The sequence below is a fragment of the Notothenia coriiceps genome, unplaced genomic scaffold (assembly GCF_000735185.1).
Source record: "Notothenia coriiceps isolate Sejong01 unplaced genomic scaffold, NC01 NC01_scaffold00026378, whole genome shotgun sequence".
NCBI classification, from domain to species: domain Eukaryota; kingdom Metazoa; phylum Chordata; class Actinopteri; order Perciformes; family Nototheniidae; genus Notothenia; species Notothenia coriiceps.
Window position 1 is genome coordinate 53219 of NW_011359079.1, and position 23001 is coordinate 76219.

Consider the following 23001-nt stretch of genomic DNA (forward strand, 5'->3'; position numbering starts at 1 on the left):
CCTTCATCAATATTTGCAGGTAGGTGAAAGATTTGTTTGTGTGCATCAGAGCTCTACACTGGAAAAAATGCTGCTCCAAAAACAAATTAAACAATAATGAAAACAAGCCCTTTTCACTTGAAATAAGTACCACAGTCTGCCAATAGAGCAAGTGAAAATGTGCTTGGTAAGATTTCTTGAAATAAGAAGGGATATTTAGATAAATTTGATCTTGTAATTAGCAGGAGAACTCATTTTGAACTATATCTGACCAGAATCAGGAAATGTTGTGTTACAAATGCTCAAACGTTTTATGTTTTCTGATATTAGAAGGTGATTTTCTAATAAATATGTAAAAAATATATATGTGTTTCATCTGAAATATAACTAAAAATAAGATTGTTTGGCTTAACAAGATGATGCATTGTCTAAAAAACAAGACCCGATATCTCAGTGCAATGTTACTTCTGAAGGTATTATGTCTCATATCAGGTGTAGAGACATATTTTGACTAGATATTAGAAACATATACTTGGCAAGACTTCGAGTTTTTTTGTGTACTTGTGTCAATTCAGGTGGAAAGATTTAAACACACAACTAAATAATGTGCAATGTAGGTTTCCTGAAGGGTTTCAGAATATTTGTCTGAAGCAACTACTCAAAGACAACACCTGAGTTACCCACACGTGACAGTTTTTTTCTCGGGCAAATATAGATATAATCAACACAAAGAGGAAGAGAGTAGAAATAAAGACACAGATGTGAATTGGTGATTAAAAGGTCCAACATTTTTTAAATGTCACACAAATAATAGTCACTCCAATTGCATAATATTGTGTCAGTTTAAAAGAAGTACCATGTGTTTTCCCATGTGATAACATCTCTCTCTCTCTCTCTCTCTCTCTCTCTCTCTCTCTCTCTCTCTCTCTCTCTCTCTCTCTCTCTCTCTCTCTCTCCCTCTCCCCATCCATCATAATTGATTTTAAACAGTGTTGACGACCACACAGCGGGTTTCTGAAAGCCTTACGGGCTGCAGAGTTTCCTTAATCCATCCTTCACTTGAAATAAAAACACAACAACAAACTTAAGGCTTGGTGGCAAGTTTCCAGACATCCACAATAGGCCAATTATCCGAGTGCACATATTTGAACAGGTGAGCGCACCAAGATAAAACGTCAGCTCAAACTCACCGGTGACTCCGGAGAGATGAAAGCACTTTACAGCAGAGCCACAATAAATCAAGATATCAGGTCCAACTGAAGTAAGCCTTGTTTATCTTCCTGCAACAGTGTGGACCAAACTGTACCTGTATAGATCCTCTTAATACATACAAATGTTTCTTAAGAAATCCTGAATCACCCCTTGAATCTTTTTCCAATTCACAGCTGACAAAGTGTGCTGTGAAATCACCAGAGGTGGAAGAATTACTGGATTATTGACTTTGAAAAAAAAAAGCTATACTACAGTGTGAACATATCCAAGTCCTGCTTTCAGAAACTGTATTTAAAGGTTGGGTAGGTGAGAATGGAGAGGCACGAGATGGAAGGCTGACAGGCAGGTAGGCCATCCAGTTATTTTAGCCGGGCCGGCTCAGATGATTGGTCGTGCTTTTTACAGCGCTACGAAGCCGTAGCGCTGTAAAAAGCACGACCAATCATCTGAGCCGGCCCGGCTAAAATAACTGGATGGCCTACCTGCCTGTCAGCCTTCCATCTCGTGCCTCTCCATNAAGAAGAGTAACACCAGTGACGGTAACACCAGTGACAATTTGGAGAAAACACTACCATTTTAACAAAATGGCTGCCATGTGTCAGACCAAATATGGCTTCAGTCAATATCAATATCGTTTAACTCTTCAATACAATACATTTTCCCATTCAAATGTTCACCCCTAGGGCTATGAAATGAGTAACACTAATGACAGACTTGAAAGACGCACGTAAAATTTGAAGATAAAATGACACCTTTAACAAACAAAGTAAGAAGTATCTGACTTTCCTTATGTCTTTGTCCACTGCACTGCCTCAAAGGATCTCTTGTTACAGGAGGCACTTCAGAGACAGTACATTATTTCAAAAATAAAAGCGTTTTGTGTAGCAGTAACACCAATCACGTAATTTTGGGTGACTGACATTTATTTGATATTATTAATAATAATTTGCGTTTCTTTTTACCATTTCAGTGTTATATGTAATGCTTGTAATGTTATGTAAATATAAATTAGATTTATTTATTGAAAAAAAAATCTTTTAAATTAAAACTATTGGCTCCACTTCCATGTATGATCAAAGGCAGTTCCTTGAACTTGGCATTTTAAATAAATTGCAATTTATGTATAAAACCATTTTTTATTTATTTTTTATTTAGTACCATTGCAAAGACAATCTCTATTTATTCAACACATATAATGAATGTGAGTATTAGGTCAACGTCATGTATTTTGGTGTCTGCAAAAGTAAGTGACAGCACTTCCACCTTTTCTGTAGAATGACCCAGCTACGTCACTGACTAGCGCTAGCCCTCAGGGCCGTCTAGCTAGTTAGCTGGTGAGCTACATCAGTTCAACTTACTAGGACCAAGAGTATGTCGCCAAACTTCCAGCCCCCCGCTGCTTCATGTGGACAAGCAAACAACACTTAAAAGTGTGAGCGCTGCAAGAGTAGAAACATGACGAAGACAGAGCTGCATCCGGACTGAGAGTGCATAAAAACATGGTATAAGTCACAATGCCTGCAGGGCTAAACACACATAACTTGTGAAAATTAATGAAGACAGCTGGGAGGAAGGACTTCCTAATCTACGTGCTCCTGCCACCTGCAACGCTGCTATCTCGTTTTCTGCCTGTCTGGTGCCAGATCGGTACAGACAGTGCAGAGGTGCAAGGATGACCCTGAGCTGTCATTGTTTTCCTACTCACACCCTTCTTTCTCACTCCCTCCTTCTCTCCATCATTCTGCCTCTCTGTCTCTTTTTAGGGATGGCAGGCTGCACAAAGACAGGTGATTGCTGCTGCAATAGGGTAAAAAATAGTGTGTGTTTTTTCTCTCCATTCAGAGGCCCACTATGTCAGAGCAGAAAGTGTTTGGAATCACTCTCCTGAAATGTCAGTGACTTCCTAACAGGGTGTCCATCAGCACTTTTTCAAACTGACAAGGGAGCCATGAGCTGGTGGGGTGGTGTGTGGTGGGATTGAGATTTTTTAAAAGTCCATCTGCATAAAACTGTTAGCCTGTATGACATCCATGCAATAAGGAAAGGAAAATCAGCATCTGGAACATATCTGTACATGAAAGCTGTAAGACTTATTTATAGTTACCAGGAGTTTGGGTGCATGATGTATGAAATGTGGTTCAATTATTATACCTCCTTGATTATAGCTGTAGTTTATGTCTGTTCCACACACACACACACACACACACACACACACACACACACACACACACACACACACACACACACACACACACACATACACACATACACACACACATGCAGACTTCCACGCTCCTTCTCACACACTTTTACACATACACTACCAGGGGGATTCCTCCGCCACTGCAGCCTCAGCTCGCTCCACCTGGCTCCTGTCTTGCACCGTGGGGGGAAATCACGGTGAGTCCCTCTTTTCTTTTATGACAGCAGGCGATGGTGCTTCACAATAAGACAATAGGATGAGAGGGGTTTTTCTGCAGAGAGTGGTGGACAAACGCCGGGAGGCATTGCTGCAGCCTGGGAGGAGAGGCTCGCCGCTGAGTTGGTGCTTGGAGTAATGAAGTGGTGTGAGGTTGCTCTGTTACTACAGATACCGGTCATCTAGGCGCTGGGTGCCATGGCAATAGATTGCATTCAGTCAGGCTTATTGTCTGTGTGTGTCCTAGTAAGGGGTTGGATCAGGGGTGAGGTGCACATGTGTGTGTGTTTTCAGTGATATGATGAATCTGTTTCTGTGCATATGTGCAGCCTGATATATGCAGACTAAACATGCTCCGGGGTGTTGTGTGTTATCTGGTTTCCTCTTTGAACAATGTCAGTCACTGTGCTTTGAGATACAGAAGAAGGAATCACATGAATGCAAACCAAAGCTGTGAATTCATTGAGTTCCTGTGATGGTTTAGTTTGTGTCTCTCCTGCCCGCTGCACAGAAAGATTAAATCGACTACAATATAGCCCTGACAGTCTCATTATGTACGTATAGATTGTGCCTGTTGTGTATCACTGACAAAACAGGGTGTGTGCATGTGGTGTAAATATGTGAGCCTGTGACATTTGGACACTTGCAATGCTCTCTCTGTCTTATCCTCACCCATTATATGCACTGGGCTCTTTTAAAGTAAGGCTCAATGACATTGAGTCTAATAGGGCAAGTAATTCTATTATTGCCACAGCTTTGGACTGCTAAATGACACATTCATGATAACAGAACTGAGGAGGGAAGTGACTGGTGCATTTTCCTGTCTGAGCCAGAGGTTGACCAAATTGCATTTGGTGTAGCAATGCACTGCAACCTAACCTTTTAGGTCCAGTGTGTTGTCATGTTAATATTTTATAATGGTTGGTCTACTCCTCGTGTAAACACTTTCATTACTAATTCATCCAGATTTTGTCCATTTCTTTATCGCAAAGACCTGAGAGGAAGTCGGACATTTGTATTTGGAAATATTGTGCTTTTCATTTTCAATATAAATGCCTAATTTTATTTCCTTTTTAGGTATCTTAGTCCTTTTTACTTTAGTTAATTGTTTTTAATTTGTGCATCACATACATTCCAAACAAATATCTAGTAAGTTTGGAAGGTGTAGTCCCAAATCCCACCACATCAGTGGCAGCAAACCAAACAATATATTTCCTAGGCTAGATAATTGATGACATTCTTCAATTAACTAACAAACAAATTAGCTTTGCAATGCCTTTCAACTTGGTCATTACTATCAATGAGTGCTGCAAATTAAGGATGAAACCCACAATGAGATGGAAGTCAGCTGGCCTTGTTCAGATTCTCTGCAGTCCCTCATGGAACAGTGTGTGCAAATATGCTTGAGGATTTTTTTAATCAATGATTAGCACATGAAACAGCTCTTCCCCAAGGCTGTTTAACTCTGACATATACTCTCAGTAGGCATAAATGGAAAGTAATTAGGTTGGTGGTCCAAAAACAAACAAATCAACCAACAGGCATTGAGGAAGAGCAGTGCATAGTAAGTTCCTATTGGCTGTTCAAGCATTATTTAGGTGCTTAAAAGGTTAGTGTGTGGTCATACTGAGATAGTTTATTGATTTCTTACTGTTTGAATCCCTTTATAGGCCTGATTGTGTTCCCCACCGCCCGAAAGACCTTTAAAAGTAAAACCTGGAGCTAATATACAAGCACTCATGCTCTGCACTTTGTGACCCTTTCAGAAAATCTGAATGTTAATATCCTTCCTGAAGCAGCTCCTCTGTTAGTCCCCCTGAAAGACTCTCTCATCTGTTTGGTCACAAATTCTGGCTTTGCTGCTTCTTGTGAGTACATTTGAGGATGCACAACTTGTTCTTCTGATGCTGATTTTACCTTAAATGTGTGCCTGCCATCACAGGATGTGCTGATGTCAAACCAAGCATTGACGTGCATATGAATATCTGAGTAGTTTTAGACTAGGGAAGTAAAAAAGGTCAATTAAATCAATATTTCATCACATCTTCCAACTTTGAAAGCAATTTGGATTCTGAATACATCAAAGAAAACAATTCACATATCTTTCAATCACCATGTTACACTGTGCACATGTGTGTGTACTGCTTGGCAATATACACAGGCTTTTACATGAACACTGTCAGCTGTTATTTTAATTAAAAAGAGTGTAGCATTCCCCATTCGCTCAACAGAATACCAAGAGTATTACTAAGAATAAAACATGTGACGATGGTGGGCTGTGTAAAAATCCACACCCAGGACGCACAGCTGCTCTGGTTCAGATATTTTTCACCATCCATCATGCATACTCATCTTTAAAGAGATTTGATAGATTTTCCACTTAAAAAATAATGTAATTATCGAAATGTTTTCATTCCAATTTAAATGTGGGTTAAAACAACAAAAAACAATAGACACAATTCAGAGCCCAAGAACATATGTTACAGTGTCTTAACAGAGGTTAAACACAGAACAGAAGGAGAAAAATATGATTCTTGTTTAACAGGTGAAAATATATGTTTTATGTTCGTTCCTGCACTTTAAATGTGATCTAATCTAAAACTACTAATGTGATCAAATGTTGCATTGCTATCTAAGCAGCTGATGGACATTACGTTCTCTTTGAATGAGCTGTTTTTTTGGTCATATTCCCAATCCTCAGTAGACCATTACTGACAGAGGCGGAGGTCCAAGTTTTGATTTTCTGGCTCTTAATTTCAGGAAAAGTACACAAACACAATTAATGGGAAAAACCTGCCATTAGACCTAAGAAACACCATTTCTTACATGTAATGATATTTCATTTAACGCTGGACTATGTTTAATGTCAAGATGAATAATGTTCTTTGTGCTGATAAATACATAAAAAATCAGAAACTCATTAATTCATTCCCAGTGCCTGGGGGCCTCCTTCCTCACACTGTGCAGCTGTGCAGGACCTTCACCTATGCCCTCCTACTGCAGCATCCACCGCCTCCCAGCTTCAAAACCACCAAGAAGGAGCCAGACAAAGAAAATCCATGCATTGAACAAACACACACACACCGACGACTTCATTTAGGCTGAATTGTCCGTCACTGACGTCACTTCCCCCAAGCTCTCAGGGGAAAACTGGACCATATTAACGTGCATTAATCTAATAACATCCTATTGTGTTTGTATTAGAGCCACATGTCAGCCCTTCCCCCGGTGTGTGCACAGAAGCTGTCAGACAGAAGATATGCTCAGTCATTATATAAATTAAAGAGGCATCCAAGCAGTTCAGCTATCCAGTACGTTTTTGTGGCGTTAAAGGGTTTTGTGTCGGTTTCCTAATCTTTGCCCAATGTCACACTCTCTTTGTCTGGTTTTATAGTTCTGGTTCTCAGATTTAGTCAAGTCTTTCTTATCAACGTTTTTCAACAAGCAGGATGCCATAGAGAAAAACAAAAAAATAAACAATATTGTTCACAACACATTGCAGTGTATTGATGGTAAAATCCTGTTTTATATGAGCAGCAGCATGGACAAGACATGTTGTAAACCTCTGAGCATTAATTATCTGGAGGAACCAGAAAAAACCTTGAAAACTCACTCTGAGATGATTGAACATGTCAGGAATGAAAGTAAGAGCCAATTTATGCAGAGGACATGATTTGCATCTCCTGTTTAATTATTTTTCCTGTCACTATAAACACAAGCCTACTTCTGACGTGTGTGTGCATCGGACATCGAGAGAGAGAGAGAGGGAGAGAGATTGGGGGGGGGGCTGGAAGGAAAGGATGTCTTTGATATGGACATGAGCTGCCATCTTTTGCAACAGTGATTGTTTGCTTTTCTGACTGAAGGTCAAATTAGCTGAACAACAAATCTACCTGGAGATGTATTAAATCCTTGGTTACAAAAAAAAGAGACATTCTCAAACTTAGTTTTAAAGGTATCTCCAAATGCAGTTTTTGTTTTATGCGCTGAGATCTTAAGATATTTAGATCTCTGGACTGAGCCCAATACAGTTGAAGAGGAATTGTATGTGTGGTTCCCAAAGCATATATGTAAAAAAACTCACAAGCAACATGCCTATCAATAAAATATTTAAAAACAAATTTGGAGCTGTTTTCTTTCCAGAAAACATGCTCTGCATCAACATCACACTCAAATATTGAACATATTTAGAATGTATGCTACCGGATGGTTGCATGCATTGTCAGTTTTTCAGTGTAGACACAATACTGACTAAAAACCTGCTCAGAAACAAGTGGTATGGATTTGGGACACAGCTTTTGTGTTTAATGCTTAAAGCATATATTTGGTAAACATAACATCTGCTAAACAGCTATTGTCATTGTGAGCATGTTAGCTTGCACTGCTGTATGAACTCTTTGAAATATTATCTATGGTTAATGTCTGCACAACTTTCAGTATGAATAGATATTACTAGAGGTCAATGATGAAATGTGATTATTTGCGATTTTGATTGAATCTTTATGAGGGTCCAATGTACTTTAGTTCACTGGCTGAGTTATGTTGCATTAGACACACATTTAAATGGATGATGACGGTTTCACACGGCACACAAACTTAAAACACATATGGTGATCCTCTCAAGGTCCAAGAAACATTAGTTCACGTCTGTTTCCTAATGTGCATAAAACACATGTTCACATCCAACAACACTTGCACTTGGATTTAAAGTTATCAAAACAGCAAGTCATTCCTACCACCAATGATAAATGACTCACCCGTCACAACAACTCAGCCCAGGATCATTTATAGAGGAGGCAAATGGGACACTTTCAGACCCAGGTGCGTGCTGCAACAGTTCATGAATCATCAGCGTGAGGAGAAAAACCTCCTGCGCAGAGAGAGAGAGAGGGTGAGTGACATTTGGGGACATTTTTGGGACTGTTAGTGCAGAACAAGGTGTGAACACGGCGATGAGTCATAGTGCTGTTAGCTCCGCAGGAGACACCTGCTGCCCTGACTCACAGACTGTAAACAAGAAGTGGAGGTAGTCACCGTGAAGTCACCTATCTGTTTGTGGAAGTTTTCAAGCCTCGAGTTTTGGGATGTTTTGACCTTGCCATCTTGTTTTTTTGGAACCAGAAGTAACTGTACAACCGAACGCTGAACAAGGCATGTTTTCACCACAAAGAAGTTACTATTTATTTTAAAGTGTTAAGACAAAAACAGTGACAACACCCAAACCGGACAACACAGCGGTAGTTACTTGTCAATCAAAAGGTTGCCACGCCCTAAAGTATAGCCGTTTTGTTGACGGTTGACTCTAAATTGAACCATAATTTACTAAATGAACATTATGCAGGACTAGGGGAGACTTGAAACCTATGATTGAAATGATATACTCGTGTTTACTGAGGAGACTGGACATTTCCTATAAAATCAGGGTTCTTTTTGCAAGTTTAGAAACTTGTCTTTTGCTTCACTTTTCAGACCTGTAGCTTATAATGATGGAGCTCAATGGTCACCTTGTGCACAAAATACACTTTTAAAATGTCAAGAATTCTTGTTTTTATCACATTTAATAGATAATACTTTCAAAGTTCACATTTTCTTTACATTTTGCAAGTTGTTATTGTTGTTGCCTATTCAGATAACACTTATCAATACAATTATTACAAATCTATTAAAGATAAAACATGACTTGATCTCATTGACAAAAGCTTATTGGGTAAATTATTTTCGGTGAATCTGATAATCTGATGTTGTGTATTATTTACTGAAAGAGTCTGTCATAAGCTTAACCCCAATAAAAGCTCCACGGGTTGCCATGACCTTAATATGAATCGCTGGTGTTTGCTTCCCTGTCACGACAAGCGGATATTATTTTAATAGGGTGGCAGATTGAGGGTGATTTGATCAACAACCATTGAGCGTTTTTTAAATCTTCACGAGTTAAAAAAATAGCCCTAATTGAGGGTTTTTAAACTTTGATGAATTCAAAGTATAAAATGCTACGGATAAACCCTGCCATGCTCATTACCAGGAGGCCACTTCATTCTTATCAAAGTGCTTCACCAAAAACTGCAAAGTGCTCAGCATCTTGCTTTTGCATTTTCAGTTTGGGAGAGTCAATATCTGACTGCTTTCCACTTCATTTTCTCTCTTTTCAGTGTGAGATAAAGACTAATTTACTCTCCTCGTTTTTTTATTCGTTTGTTTTGGGTGAACTTAATAACTTTGGTTGACTCGGTAGCTTGATGGATTCATAAATGATTGCACCATACATCACCGCCGAACATACAGAAATTTTTTTTTAAAAAAATGGAATGGTTTTTTAAAAGGAATTCAAACTGCTGAGTGGCCTATCTGCACCCTGTTGTCACAAACATGACTTTTGCACAAGTTGGATGATTTTAATCAGAGTAATCCTTGATTGAATTTGAGGGATTGGGTTCCTGGCAGATAAAGGAGAACAGCTTTGATTTGTCGCTGTCTTTTATAAAAAAAAAAAATACATAATAGAGAGTGGGAGTCATGCATATAGTCAAAGAGATAGAAAGACAGGGACTGAGGAATGAAGTGGCGTAAATGTAACCCCCACCTGTCACATATTTTTCCAGTTGGGGGAGGGTTGGCCTTTGCTTCATCTGTGTCACAGTCATGCAGAATAAGTCAGAGAGTGACAACATTTCCACAATAAAGAGGCAGGGTTGAATCAAGATGCAGCCTCGAGCGTTCTGTGCCTGGCTTGCTTACTGCCGTCACATCTGTTGGTGTTAACAGTCAAAATATCTGACAAATTCTCACATTGTCACTGAAAGCAAGGAGCTGGATACTAATTATTAATGTTTTCTTCTCCCTGCGGGTGTGAAAAGTGGTTTTGTGTTATGCATACAAATGTGTCTCATGTCTTTCCTTGTCAAGGAAAGATACATTTTATTGGACGTCAGCAGCAGAGCAAATGGTGCAGCCAGGCTGTTGTTAGGAGCCTTTCAAGAAAAAAAAGACACACACACAGTTCATTTAACTCTTTTTGGGGATAAAAAGAGATTACTTGAATGGCTGAGTCCGGTTGTGTTTAGGTCTGTGCCCTCGTACATAATCCTGTGTAATTCTCTTTGTGGTGGACGCTCTCAGTTGTCATTCATTGTTTGACAGCTGCAGGGCGCTTTAAGAAGAAAGAGAAACAGGAATACTGAGAGAGAAAGAAGACTTTCTCAGCCAAGAAGCATTGTCCCAATCTGAGAGAATATGCGTTGAGATTTGAGTCCCTTACCTTCTGATAGGTCAAACCATATGCTTTTTTTGTCCATGAAAATGAATTTCCCCTCTTTTTGACAACCTTCGCATAGTTTTAAAAAACGTAGGCTACTTGGGCTTGCAATGTGGTGAGACATAGCTCTGTGTGCCATGTGTTGTTACACTCAATGATAAAGTGGCAAACAACTATACTGCCATTTATAATAAACAAAAAAGGGCCTTCAAAATATTTGCATAAATACTTTCAGCTCTGCAACAAATCATGCAACCGTTTACAGAAATAAAATCTTACATTACACAGTAGTCATCTTTTCTTTTCATTTCTTTTTTTGTGTGTTTTGATGTGCTTTTGTGTAATCCACAATCAGTTGTAGACTACTTTACCCTTTCCCCTAAGACAACTGCTCACTTTCAACCTTGTTGTTTTATAATGAAATACATTTATAATCATTTTTTCATATTTATTTGTATGTATGTTCATTTTTCATTTTGATATTTAATTTTTCTGTGAAGAAGGGACATTTGGGATGTAGTGTATTTAACTCATTCAGTTAAAATACAACTTTTAAAAAACCCTGCACATCTTATCTGACATGTAGATGACATGTTATTGCATTATAAGTGATTTATTGAGGAAATGAGAGGCCATGTGTGTTGCAGTCTGGTTGTATGCAGCGTGCAGGGGGAGGAGCTAAAGTTCAGAAGAGTGTAGTAGTAGAGGAGGAGGAGGCTCGTCCGTAAACGCACCGTGGATGGACTTCACTTCACGGACACACTAACGGACTATAACCTGCTCAATCCTAGGCACACTGTGGATTTAAAGGGTGTTTCGATTCATTATTCGACAGTTTTTTCAACCATTTTGAAGACTTAAGGTGTGACCGAGTCCTTTCCTGTTCTGCAGCTTGTGGATGGTAAGGTCTTTATGCTCCGTGTTCTCGGTTTTCAGGTTAAACACCTTTACAACGGGAAAAGATGAGGCGTAGTAAACCTGAATCTCGTCTAAATCCAGTACATTTATGTTTTTTACGGGGGATAATAGTTTGTGGAAATGTTTAGCCTGCCATACATGTACATTTAAAGTAATTCCGCTGAGGCAATTCTACAATGGGAGCTTTAAAGTGTAAATGAAGGTTTTTGGAGAAACTGCAATTTTTGTATTGTGTTTTGTCTCATTAATATCGATGTGTAAGCCACAGCTTGAACTTATTCCTACATACAGTTTGGTCTTGTTCACATCTGAGCTACTTTCATGACATTTCCATCCTTGCTAACCTTGATGTGGGACTCCTGCACACACTGTCTGCTTGCTCCTGAGCGACATCCACAAACCAGGATGCATACATCTGAATTAATACTAAATAAAGTGCAGCATTTTCAGCCCTGTTCAAAGCATTTTGTATGTGGGTAGCTGTTTTCTACCCATGTGTTTAAACAGCTGCTATTTGCATTCAGTCCAAAGAAAAAGAAAAAAAAACTTGTGTTGAATTGGCTCTGCTTTATTTTCAGGAGAGTTATGGCAACATTTGTGAGCCCTGTTAAATCACGGAGGTCTGTGAACACCATTCTGGGATGGACTCTGTCCAATTTTACACTTTCTTCAAAGAAACCATCCTGTTTTCCTTTCCAAATAGTCCTCTTATCTTTGCTTTTATGTTGTAAAATGTGTTGAAATGCCTCCCATATCATTCTGCATTTCTACTAAACAAACACACTCCCACCTTGGATAATTAAGTACCTTTTTGTTACTTTTTCTGTAAGGCCCAAACCACAAGTTCTTTGCTAACTGTGTACTTTATCCTCAACTGATGGGCCAAATCTGGAGGTTATGATGCATGAGAGCACTGCAGCCTGGTTCTCTGTTTAGATGGTGCTGATATGCTTTGCTGTAAATGACCGGCAGAGCAGTCTCTCCCCTTCGGGCCTCTGCTGTTCTCCTGCTCTCCTTACCAGAGTGTGATACTGTATCAGTAACTCTAATAACACTCAAAGTCTCTGGCTCCCTTACTGCAAACAAACCTTTTCTCTGGCAGCACTTGCAAAAGCATCTTGCATGCTTTCCCCCAATCCTCCCTCTATTTCTCCGAAAAGCACACACATAAGCACACACAGACCCCCGCCCACACAATCACTAACACATTCAAACACTCAAAACAAACGCGCTGACTCCACCCAACACCCCACCCACTGTAACAACTTCAGAGGAATGGTCAGCATGTGGAGAGGTTGTGGTAAAAGAGCTGGAAGGGAAGTGGGAACCGGGGAGGGGAGCAGCACACCAAAAGGTTAGTGATATCCCACGTAGTGTCCAGAGGGGCGCTGGAATTGCTCAGTACAATCTGATGGGAGCTTCAGGGTCCCTGTGCAGCGTCCAATTCAGTGCGGGGATGTGGGAAAACACTCATTTCCCTGGGCTGAAGCCAGATTGCACCAGTACGGGGCCGGCATGACGCCAACCACGCTGTCTCTCCATCAGCTGAGTTGAGTTAGTGCAGATGAGTTCAAATAGGCTTTGTTGCCCATGCACAATAAAAGAAAATCCCATGTGGGTTTTGTTTTCCTGCAGATAGAACATTTGGCACGTCATTTTGAGGAATCTGCAATAATTCTGGTATAGCCGTAATGCAACCTTATCTGTGAAAAGTCACACCTTGCTTTTACACACGGGCAATTCACATTAGCATCCACTAAAACTTGGCTCCAGCCCTGTCCCTGTTGTATCTATGCATAGCTTTGTCTGCCAGTTGCAGAGCCATTCATATTCAGTATGACCTACAGGTCCTGTAGAAAGGCTGGCCAGGCCCTGCAGGGGTTTAGATGTTGGTGCCAGAAGAGGGCTCTGAAAGCAGGTGATGTGCCTCTGGGGCCATGAAAAAAATTAACTGAAATTTATTTCGAATTTGTATACCTTTTCGCTGTGGCTTTCACTTTGCCCACTCTGGCATTACTTTCACAAACAAATCTGTTTTGATATTGAAAAACATGTGCTCCACTTCATTTTGAACGGTCTGTATGAGACTGCTGGGATGCTATGTGAATTATTTTAACACAGGACCTGAGTCTGAAGTCTTTACATAACACTGCTCAGCAGGCAATAGGCATACTTATATTTGCCTAATGCTGTTTACCAGATTGAAAGTGTATGATGGAGTCTACTTTCATTAAAAACAGGTTTCTGCTGTGTTAACTCTGGAGACCTAACATGTCATGTATCTTAATAGATGTTGTGCTCTTTAGTTGGGCATTGCATTACAGGATAATGTACTACAGGCTAATAATGTTCACGCAAGTCTGAGATTTAGCAGAGAAAACATCTTACTGTGAAGTCCATTTGGTGTTAGAATGTCTCAATAGTAACCTTATTATTGTTATAATATAATGAAAAAATCATGTCCATACTTGCATTATGAAGTTGAGCCTGGACAGAGGCTTTGGTTGGGAGTAACCGAAACCAGGTTGGTTTACATGATCAGGTTTATTATAAAAACAGGTTTATATCCCAAGCCAGGTTTATATCACTTCCCTGTCCGTCTGACACGTGGAGAGGTTTGTCTGGAGTGCCCTCTGCTTTAACTTGAGGCCTCAGTGGTGAGGTGGCTGTCTTTAGATGGAAATATATTATATAACTTGTTCCTCTCCAGAGAGAAATGAATGTCTGTCCCATTCTCCTTCCCTTGTTTTGAAAGAAATATAGGGAAAAGGATAAACTGTGACTTGTGTAATGGAAAACAGACTATCTGTGCCTGGAATGTTTTTCCGTGTGGATTGGCTGATAACTACATTACATTACATTGCTGATAGCTACAGCTTTTAGTTTTCAATTGGAGCGATATGGATACAATTATTGTGTTTATATTTTCCCTCCAAGATATAATTGAAATTTGGTTTTTACAAGGGAAATTACAAAATAAAACCATATTATTTTACTAGACAAACAAAGAAGTTATATTCCTACATGTGGCTGGGGGAAGAGTTATCAGGACCTTGCAGTGAAACAAAAAGTGTCCTTTATTGCTTAGAAGAGATACGCAGTTCATTTGGAAGGAACACTGTAATTTCACTTCCATGTAAACATCCTATTTAAAGCTTATTTTCCAACATAAACAAACCACGTCAACAGCACTGCAGTGTGCCCATCTACTTCATTTCCCACTTGTTGAGTTTCTGATATCAAGTCATTTTTAGTATTGTGATACAAAGCTAAGCAGGTTTTGTAAAAGAGACTGTATGAAAATGATAAGGGGAGAAAGGGGTCATACATGGGGTAGGGGTTTGTTATTTGTCCTTTAGTTGACCAGAATATTATCTGACTTTATTAAGAGAGCAATGGAGGGTGTATTTTCTACTTTGGATTTATTTTGTATCAGGTTTTGCTTGCCTCAGGCTATATTATATTATTATTTATTAGGATATGAATGTTTAAATTGGGGAACATGATCAAATTAACTGTACAGATCACTGTTTAGATATCATGACATTTGGGGAGGGAGAGTATTGGATTATTTCTATTAATTCAAAGATGGATATAACGAAAGTATTAGGGACTGGGGCGGGAAACGTATCGTTCCCCAACCATTTCATTTTCTTGCAGTCCCTTCCCTGCATAATGCCATCCATCTTTCTTATCATTTCTAATTATTTTCTTTACACAATAAGGTGAATAAATACATTATAGGTGCTTTCACACCGGAGTACTTTTCCCAGAAATAGTCCCGATAATTCCTGGGGTTTTGCGTTCATACCAAAAATATATATATATAATATTTTTTTGGCGAACCTTTTCACCCCTTTTCAGTCCCTGCTAGAGAGGTGGTACTTTCCTGGAAGAAAAAGGTTCCCGTTTCTCATTGGCTGGGTGAATTGCAAACCACGCCCCGTAAAACTCTGAAAAGTTTTGTGAAGCCAACATTGTATTTGCTGGCATTAGCATTATTAGCATTAGCATTATTAGCATTAGCATTATTAGCATTAGCCCAGCGCACCAACGGAGAGAGACTAACTTCTGGCAACACAAAATAAAACGTGGGAGCGGTGGAGATGAGGAGGTGTCGGCGTTCTGGCAATTTACTCGGAAGGTAGCGCCAACTCCGGGGACTTCCGGCCGGGGACTTCGGGTGGCAGTATACGCTTGTTTGCGGCCTGCCAGTAAACCCAAAGCAGAAGAAGAAGAAGTGACGTCAGCGGTTTCATTTGACTAATCCTTCCTCAGGGACTTATTCCGGTGTGAACGCGATCTATCGATTTAGTTCCGGGAACTAAAGAGTTCCGATGAACTAAGTACTGGGACATGTGGTGCAGTGGGTTGTGCGTTTGTGTTCGGATCAGGGGGTCACAGGTTCAAACCCCACTGCAGTCAGCATGTCGTTGTGTCCCTGGGCGAGACACTTCACCACAAATTGCTCCTGTGGAGATTGTCCACAGTATTGAGTATGTAAGTCGCTTTGGATAAAAGCGAGTCACATGTAAGTACGGCAAAGTACTTGGTGAGAAAGCGCCTAAAGATACCATTACTTATCTGTACCATGTATCACCTATTATCAGTGGGACTGTTGCCAGGAAGGACCACGCTGTTGACTTATTACTTCCTTTATTGGCGACGACTGCTGGGTAAGACAAAGACACAGCCCCTGACAGTAATCAAAGCACAAGTACTTCAGCTGTTCCTTTTGATGTCGACATGTTTGTAGAGAGTAAACAGCCAACAGCCTTGAAGCGGCAAACTTGACAAACGACTCCTACAAACTGTGTCATGTTTCCACCTGGGATGAGTAATGCCAACAGTTTTGTGGTCAAGGCTTGTCCGTACGATCGTGGACGTACCTGAACGCGCTTATATTGCAGCAGTGTGCAACCGACGAGGAGAAGCAGGGGACAGAAACACAATATTGTCAACTGATACGCTTTAAATCCCCTTGCCCTGCTTGTCAAATCGAGTAAAGAAACGAGTCCTCACTTGGTTTAACTGAAGGGATTAATCGCGCCCCCCCAACTCGATGTTTAAGTCATGAGATGAACAGCCTACTATGGATCGCCGAGACTGTAGATTTTATGGTGTAATTAGCAGATGAACTGTGTGGTCCAGACCTCACAAAGGCCTCTATTGTGTGATTGCATGACTGTAAATCAAGTGTTCTTTGTCACGCCACAGAGTTTGTTCACAGACTTGACCGACATCATCATCAACCCAGCAGATGAATGAGATGTTGTGGCCATTTGCAGCTTTGATAGCAACAGTGTTCCCTATACATCTTATCTGGAAAGTCACAAGGAGAGCAGAGTGGCGTGGAAATAAATGAAATGTTATTTCTTTCCCTTCTCACTGCTGACGTCTTCAGACTGTCATTAAATTAGCTAAGCTGCATATAGCCTAAAGCAAATGGAAAGTTTTTTCTCAATTTTGTTATATTTCCCATAGGAAGCAAAATGTTTGGCTTTTGTCGTAAGGATTTCCTGATTGGACAGAATACTTAATTAGTCTGTGTAGGTCATCAGTTTAAAAGTTTGAAGAGCTTTTTAACCCAGAAGCACGGAAAAAACCAAAGTATCTATGCTCCAGCGAGTTTGTAATCTCAAGGCAATCGTTGTTAAATGCAGTAAATCAGCTTGCAGATCTAAGGTGCCCATCGTTTCTGTAACAAGGCTGTGATCAAGAGGATCTCTGTGTGAAATGATGCCTCCGATCACACTGCATTCTGACTGACACGCACTGCTCATTATTGACGCTTTGCGATGTTTTCAAGAACCGATCTCCCACTGTTCCCTGTCAGGCTTGAATAATTTGAGGCAAGGGCAACTCTGTATCAGAGGGAATAAGGTGACCCCTACTCCCCTTTAAGCACTTATCTCCTCTGCCAGTTCTGCTTCACTCACTCGTTTGAAATGATAATTGCTCCTTCCTGCGTGGCAAAGCTGACAAGTATTTGCACAAATGTTAAAAGGAGTTTGAATATTCCTATGTGAGCTTGGGATTACTCTTTAAGTGGTCGTATCTCAGATTATAGAGATGTGAGTGTGATTATATGGCATGTTGGGATGGATGTCAAAGCGACACAAGTCCTGTTGCTTACCTGTAGGTAGCACAGAGGGATGAAGAGTCGGAGTTCATCACTGCATTTTAAAGACTGCCTTTGACTCAGAGACAAGGCCGTGATGGGATCATGGAAACGTTGCACATAGTCTAGTTAACAATTAATACAAACCTGCCTGCTAGGTCAGGGTCATGCAAAGCCAATTAAGGCATATTCAATGTCCAGCCTTGTACCTGATTATCCTGTGAAAAGGCTGCTCAATGCAAAGTGCTGGAACAGTCAGTCCATGTTGTATTATGAATTATAATACTGTGATTATGAGCGAAGTACAACGTCTGCTTTTCAAATTCACATTAAGATTGATTTCTAAGCGTACCTTGATTAACTCATTATTATTTTAAACTAGGATTATCTAAATGTTGTTGGAGTACATTGGTGAAATGGTTTTCAATCCAAAAACACACACGACCCATCTCAGTAACAGCGTCTCTCTTCAGGCAGTCGGGTATAAACAGTGCATTCGTAATATGCACCGTGCATTGGTGTAATATATCACCGTCTTTTGTGAGTTATGCCTCCTTTTTTTGTTGTTGTCTGTGGATGTGTGCTTCTATGTGAGGCAGAGTTCCACTGAGCCCAAGCATTACATTGTATTTTTAACATACATAACAATAAAGTAAAGCGGAACTTCCACTAGTAGAACCTTTCACAAAGATGCTCTTTACTGTATACTGAATAAAACCCAGCAAAACAACATAGTTTACTTCCCTTTTCATCTTTGTATGTCCTGCTAGCCGTTACAGATAAAACTTGTTTCTGGTCTTTGGTGCAGATCTGAATCCAGAAGCAGATCAACATATTCTATAGCTATCTGTTGCTAAAATACAATGTGTAGTAAGGTGCAGCCCTGGCAGAACAATGCCATCACTGAGATATTTCTAGTTTAATAAGTATACTTTTTTTTGTCCGTTACGCTAAAAGAAAACTTTGATCCCAATCCACTTTTTCCCAAAAGCCGTTTGAACCTCCAGTGAGTGACTCATTTTGGGTCATGGGAAGTGTCTGGCTTGTGACCTGAATTGCCTTTAGCTTCGTAGGAAGTTTGATGCCTCTTGAGTAAATTCTCTATTTGTCATAAAGTATTTTCCTGTAATTAGTTATTTGAAAGTCATCACCATTGGGTATTTGAATGCATCAGAGACATACCACAGCAGGATGCATTACAGCCTGTCATCAATACAAAGACGATTCGATGAATTATTAATAATACATGCAGGAAATGTCAGTATCCTCATATTATCACTCTGGGATCACACATGTTAATCAATAATTCAGGAAACGCTGTTGGTTTCAATTCCCAGAGACTCTCGTATTACTGTCAGGTTCTAGATGATGTTATTTCCTGGAAATAATGTCCTGTATTGTCTGATTTTCAACTTTCTTGACGATAAACTAAAAAGCATTATAAAGTGCAATCAAGTTGAGAAATATGTAATTTAATTTTGTAGTAGTTTTTTTAAATATATTTCTTCCTATCCGGATTCATCTTTTTACCAACATACGTATTGCAAAGGATTGGAAAAATACCAAATTGATGTACCATGTTACGATGTATATAGTACCAGCGGCTTGCTATCATATAGGGTAAAACATTAGCATAAAGGAAATGGAACGTTAAATCAATGGCTCTTGATTAGCATAAGATCTGTTTCTTTAGTGCCAATTGTACAAATGTCCCTCTTTTTAGCAGGAAGTTTGCCTTCAGGCATCAGTATCCTGAGTCTTTGGTGCACAGCTGTCCCATATTATTGATGTAAACGTTGGAACGTGCATATAGCTTTTTATTTTATCGCCCGTTAAAGTCTTTTCTGTTGTGTACTGACACAGAGTTCTCGGTTTGTTATACCTGCGGGGTAGGAATGATATTGGAGAAACAATATAAGAAACATTTTGTCTCTGTGGTTTCATTTTGTCTCCATGTGTGTTTTTTCTGTAACTAAAAGGTGAAAGTAGAGGTCAAGCTGCTTTTGCTCCCATTCAACCATTAATGTCCTTTTCATTTCTTTACTTATCATGACATATTAAAAAAACATTAAATGTTTACTTTTAGCAATTCATTTCCTGCCGTATATTAATTTGCTTTAAAAAAACAAAACTATGCCTGGCTGGAAAGATGTTTTTGTTTGGCCTGTATTGTGTTCAGCTTGATATGCTGATGCTGTCCATATTAAAAACTCCTCGAAGGCCTCTGTGAGAGGATATCCTGGAGATTTGTTTCTGATAGACGTATTACCTGTGCGCCGCTGTACATTCCTAAGAAAGCAATGAGCCATTTAAGCACCAGTATAGACACACTGAAGGTTTTACAGTTTATTTTTAACCTAGTCGTGATTTATTTAGGAGTCTGCGTTTTTTTTTCTTCTGCCCAACTGAACCCTTCTTTTTTATTCCCCCCTGTCCCATTTCTTGTGGACTGGTTGAGAGGAAGTGTTGTAGACCTACCCATTTTGACACGAAGTACTGTATATAGAGCTATATTTTATAGACTTATAAAAATAACGTTCGACCCCTGACTTGAAGGTTTAGGATTCAAATGTTAAAGGTAAGCTAACAATGTATGAGCGCCTGTTTTGGTTGTACATTATGTAATAATATTATATTATTTTTTCAAATCTTTATTAGATTAACTAAATCGTCTTAAGCTTACATTGCATACAGAGTTAAACAAAGATATAACTGTTAGCATAATATACAGTTTTCTGTTCATTCAGTTGAGAGACGGACCCAGGTCGTGCTATAGTTAGCTAGCTCGTTTGACACCAGGGCTAAAAAGGTGTAAGAGGTTGGTTAGCATCTCTAATAAGACGATGAAAGTTATAACTTTTTCATGTTGTGTCATCTCAGGTTGCTTGCTTATGTTATCCATGTGTAAACCCAGTTTTAGTGTCTAATTTGTTCAGAGTTGTGGGTAATTCCTGTGGGAACTGGCTTTGAGCTAGCTATGGTAGCTGTTGATGATTAGCATGGTGAGAACATCCAAACTCGTATCTGCTTGGTAACAAAAGTAATGTAAATATGAACTATCTACTAATGTATCAAATTTTGAAGAGTTGTAATAACTCGTAAAAATTTTCTGGTGACTTGTTCAACACTGCTTCAATATGTAATGTATCATTCAATACAAATTCAGCACTAGAAATACACTTTGAAACAAGTGAAAGGACATATTAACAAGCTAAAGTTATTTTATAATAACTATACTTAACATAAAAGATAATTGCTTTTCTAAAATGAACAAACATCTAAGCGTCATTTAATAGCTAAACATTGTAAACATAGATTGTTTTTAGATAAAATGGTTTACTTTCCCCCCCTGCCATCCCCTTGTTTGAATTCAAACCAATCATGCGCTGCGCTCTCAGCTAAGCAGCCTGCGATAAGTGAGAGTTATAATGGCCGACACAGCAAGGAGCCTCTGCCTCGTCAGTCACCTACTGAGTTCTTTTCTGCTCCACATAATAGCACCATAAATCTTCCTGAATAGTAACCTACACCCATGTTGTTTTTAGGGTCAGACGTGGAACAAAAATCAACTCTAGTGTCAGACAAGGACAAATATGAGACCCTAGGAAAACAAACCCGGTGTTTTCTTTTTTATAAATTGGTTGGGAGCAGTTACTGATATATTTTCAGTTGCAGTCTTTCAAAGTCAACCCTTAAACTTGGCAAAAACACAGAAGTTTCAAATGTGATTGCAGTTGCTCAATTAAATAAGCTTTTAAAGCTCTTTCACTTTGGATTTAGATGTACTCATGATACTGTTAATGGATTGGACGTCGGCCTAATCTAGCCTCATGTCGAGTTCTCTGATAGAGCTCCCATCACAAGGTCCCGCCGCTGATTATCTCCGTAAGTGCTTCAGTCTGTGCCAAAGACCAAGTGAGAGACAAGTCACTTTGCAGGGATGAGTTATTGGGATCTGGTTGAGGAGCACAAAACCCCATCGTTTAAACAAAGCTAGCCAAATTGTTAACGTTCATACAGTGAACTTGCCTTGACCTGGCCGTGTGTATGGTCCAAAGTGTCTGTCACATCCTCTCTCACTAAACAGATGCAGGTATTAATAGGGAGCCTTTAGGGAGGTTCAAAATGTTAATGAATCTGTAGCCTTAAGCAATATGGCTCCAGATTCACCCTTCATGGATACCAGAAGCAGCAGACCCTCTCCTAGACCAGCAGATGGGTCCTGTGGCACCGAGCGTCGTGGGTCGCCTGTACTGAAACAGCTCCAGATGAATAGAGCTCTAATACTAGTCTTACAATATTTGCTTCTAATAAGATCACTTTCTTTGGTCAAGTACTTAACAATAATAATAATTGATTACATTTATATAGCGCCTTTCTAGAGACCCAAGGCCGCTTTACACGGTAAACAAACAAACTAACAAAGGGGCAAAATAATAAAGTAAGAAATTCAAATAAAAAAAATAGTAGGAGTGGATGCAGGGGGACTTTGCTGTCAAATTAAGATTGAATGCTTATTAATATTTCATACTTTCTCTTCAGATCTATTCTGCGTTTTTCTTCAGGATGGATTAGGACACTACATGACTAATTTGACAAACAAGCATGTACTTGTGACATGGTATACAGGGGGAAAAGTAAAGAAAACGGGATACGTGCGTCATTACAGCAGTTTACTTGCCCTTCATGCCCTTGCTCAGCTTCAGATCTGCCTCTGGCGTTGAGGAACAGCCATCTTGTCCTTTCAGGTGCTGGCCTCAGTTATACGAACATTGCAGGCTTCACACCCATGAGTCATCCTGTATTTTGGATTCCCCAGATACCTTTACTTTCCCAGAGTGCTTTAGGGGCCTCTTTATATTGACATAACTCGTATGAGCCAAGTTTTTTGTTTGTTTCAAAGTACTTTGTCACTGTGAGCAGGCACCTGAGAGACGTGTTCAAGTTAAAGAGACTACAGATTCTGTTTTTTTGTAGGCCCTGGGTGATATACCCCAACATTTTTTACTTGGGAGCTTTACTTTGGTTTGTACCAGTAACTTCACAACTGAGCAGCACCAACCTGTCCTGTTTTCATAATGATCATACCTTTGATATTTG